General features: G+C 46.0%; 1 pseudogene; it reads left to right on the forward strand.

Annotated features, from left to right (window-relative positions):
- The first annotated feature begins 795 nt into the window (after positions 1-795).
- On the forward strand, positions 796-1,569 carry LOC112412501 (tetratricopeptide repeat protein 19, mitochondrial pseudogene; annotated as a pseudogene).
- Positions 1,570-3,765: the final 2,196 nt, after the last annotated feature.

The raw sequence follows: 3,765 nt of genomic DNA on the forward strand, positions 1-3,765 counted from the left end.
GGAGCACAGGCTCCGGACGTGCAGGCTCAGTGGTCATGGCTCATGGGCCTAGCCGCCCCGCGGCATGTGGGATCTTCCCAGACCGGAGCACGAACCCGTGTCCCCTGCATCAGCAGGCAGACTCTCAACCACTGAGCCACCAGGGAAGCCCTGTGACTATTATTTCATCAGTGTTTTCTTCCCCATAAGTTTTCTAAATGTGTCAGATGGATTGCTTCCTGTTGATCAGGCTCTGATTGTATTTGTGGGTCGATGTTGGGACACCTTTGTTCAAGGGAAGGCTGCTCACCTGACACCATGCACCTTCCTCTCTCACATCATCATCCTTCCAACAGATACCTGAGGACAGACACCCATGCCCAGTAACCCCGTGTCCCACCATCTTCCACCACTGTACTCGCCACATGGATGTTTAGCTGATGACATTTCAGAAACACCAAGTTTTCACAGTGGAGGTTGGACACTAACCTCACAAATCTTGAAGTATAAATTCATTATGGTTTTATTGCTCTTTTTCATTGTATCATTCTGGACTTAATATTAAATCGTTGCTGATTAAACACAGAAATGAGTAGAAAAAACACGAATAATTATTTTAGATCATTTTAAGTTATTCAAATACTGCTATAGTTGACACTAAAAATATTACTAAAGAAGACCCTTTTGTTACCGGCTGCGGCAGGGCGGCGGGGCCGGGGCCGGGGCCGGTGCCGGCAGAAGGCCCGGCGCCCGCAGTGTACGTGCTGCCGTGCTGAGGGGCGCCGCGTGGCCAGAGCCCGGGCCTGCTGCCACTGCTGGCAGTTGTGCATCATGAAAGATGAGCCAGCAGAGGCAGAGCTAATTTTGCGTGATGCTCTTCATCTTGCCTATAAGAGTGATAACAAGAAGGCCATCACTTACACTTATGATTGGGTGGGAAAACTTTTTAAACCAACAATGCTTGGAAGGGCCATGGAACAGGAAGACAATGCAATAATAGAAATCTCTCTAAAGCTGGCCACTATTTATGCTGCTCAGAATAGACAGGAATTGACTCTTGTTGGTTATGAATTCTGCATTTCAACTCTAGAGGAAAAAATTGAAAGAGAAAAGGAATTATCAGAAGACACTTTGTCAGTGGAAGAGAAAGCCAACACCCACCTCCTCTTGGGCACATGCCTAGACACCCATGCCCGCTACCTTCTGTTCTCCAAGCAGCCATCACAGGCACAAAGGATGAATGGAAAAGCTTTGCAGATTTCTGAAGAAATACTAGGAGAAAGACACCCACAGACCATCGTGCTGCTGAGTGACCTGGCCACCACCCTGGATGCACAGGGCCGCTCCGATGAGGCCTGTTTTCACGCGCAGAGGGCACCAGACCTGGCGAGACAGGTGGGGCACCCTGAACTCCACGTGCTGCTCAGGAATCTGGCTGTGATCCTGATGCACAGAGAACGATATGCACAAGCAGAAGAGATCTACCAGGAAGCACTGAAGCGAGCAAAGCTGAAAAGAGATGAGGTTTCTCTGCAGCACATCAGGGAAGAACTGGCTGAGATGCCAAGCAAAAGGAGACCTTTGTCGTAACCTTATCAAGCTCTAGACCTCTTTTTGTTGTAGGGAATTTATAGTAACACCTCTTTTTCTAGTCCCAGTGGCACCCTGATCAATGGCTTAAATTCCTTATCCTTGATACTCAAGTCCCCTCAACTTAGCCTTGCTGGAGGACAAGCTGTATACACGGCCATGTTTGTTTTGCAAAGAAAACTTTCACCCCCACCTGATTTTGCTTCTAGGGATGGGTGTCAGTTAATGCTTTTCATTGTAGCAGATGGTTGGTTAGGTGCTGTCCATGCTGGTCCGAGAATAACTCTAGATTAAGAGGGGCCAGTTTCCCTCTGGTGTGGGGTCTGGCATTTCAGCCAGCCAGGTGTCTCTCCCACAAGAGTTTTGTCCACCAATTTGCTGCCTTCTCTTATCAATACCTGGCAGAATAGAGCTACCGGTCTCATGGCAAAGGGGGATGACAGTGAATTATTTTCTTATGGTCTACCTCCTAAAGCCCAGTGTGGGATTTAATGCATAAAAAAGTAGTATCTTGGCTTGCCACCAGCATCCAGCATGAAGTTGTTTTTTTTTTTAGAATTTTATTTTTATTTTTTAATTGAAATATAGTTGATTTTATTTATTTTTTAACATCTTTATTGGGGTATAATTGCTTTACAATGGTGTGTTAGTTTCTGCTTTATAACAAAGTGAATCAGTTATACATATACATATGTTCCCATATCTCTTCCCTCTTGCGTCTCCCTCCCTCCCACCCTCCCTATCCCACCCCTCCAGGCGGTCACAAAGCACCGAGCCGATATCCCTGTGCCACAGCATGAAGTTTTAAAGTGGGAATTAGGCACTTGAAAGCATAGTGCCCATTTGATTTTAAATAAAAGTGAACTGTATGTTTTTGTATGTATCTGGTTATATACAACTGTGAAAAAAGGAGGGCAAGGAATGACGACGACCTGCATCCCTGCTCTCTGAGCATTCACTCCTCTGCACCTGGTCACGGTGTCTCCAAACCCTCTGACTCCGAGTGGGGCCCTGTAGGTGTAGTGTTGAAAGCTTCCCAGTCATTCTGATGTGTCTCGCTGGTGCGGTAGAAGAACCAGTGCCCTGGACCCTAGCTCTGGCTTTTGGAGTTTGGGTCTCAGTATCCTCGTGTGTAGTGAGAGTCTCTCTTAGCCCTGGAAGAAGGCATCTGGTGGATGACCTTACCTGGATAGGCCGCTGTGTTGAGAGCCTTATCACACTGCCTCAGAGTGTGTAAAGTACACAACACAGGGTACTTTAAAAACACTTTAAACATTGCATCTGTTTCACAGGTACTTTAAAACATCGATGATGTTTTCACCCCAGCAGTTCTGCGGTTCTTCTAGGTACCACGAAGGAACCCTGTTGCTGCTGGTATGCCGGTGGGGGTGGGGTGGGCAGGATAAACTTATAGTTGGGTTCCTGTGTACATACTGGGAGAAGACTTTCATAATAAACTAGACACTCTACAATAAAATAAAAGAAGACCCTTTTGCATGAGGCCCCCATCTTTTTCCCTTTTCTGCCCACTGGTACCACCGTCAGACTCAAGTCAACTTCAGCTGCCTGGACTGATACTGATCTAACAGAGGGGTATTTAAACAGCTCCAAGAGTCTTATCTCCATCTCGATATTACACCATTGCAGTTCTGATAACTAGGTTTTCACCTCATTTCCAAGCACTGGTCCCACCTGTGGGTCTTTTACCCGGGTTTCTTCCATGGTCCCAGTTTTTCAGTACCAAATCTCATAACCTACCTTGCAATAACAGCAGTAGTAATAAAAATAATAACACATCTTTGAGTAATAATAACACATCATTGATTAATAATAGCAATAATTACATTCTTGAGCACTTGCTACATGCCAGGCAGTTTTCAAAATGCATTACACACATTAATTCATTTAATATGTGCATCGGAGGTGCCCCCTTTGCCAGCTTTCCTCCTAGAATTGTAAACCGACTGGGAACTTTGTCCACGAGCAGAAGCCTCTCTCTGCATGGAGAGCAGCCTTAACACTAAGGGTCTTGATCCCTTCATCCCATTATTGAAGTGTTGTCTACATCAATTTCTACTGGATTTTAGGGCCCTTAGCATTTCATTTTATACCCTCCCATCCACTCCTGCTGTAGCTTGTCCTGACTACAACCTCAAGACAGACAACTTCTGCAACCAGAGCCTGCAGTTGGTCAGC

Source organism: Neophocaena asiaeorientalis, unplaced genomic scaffold (assembly GCF_003031525.2).
Source record: "Neophocaena asiaeorientalis asiaeorientalis breed wild unplaced genomic scaffold, Neophocaena_asiaeorientalis_V1.1 scaffold296, whole genome shotgun sequence".
Classification (NCBI taxonomy): domain Eukaryota; kingdom Metazoa; phylum Chordata; class Mammalia; order Artiodactyla; family Phocoenidae; genus Neophocaena; species Neophocaena asiaeorientalis.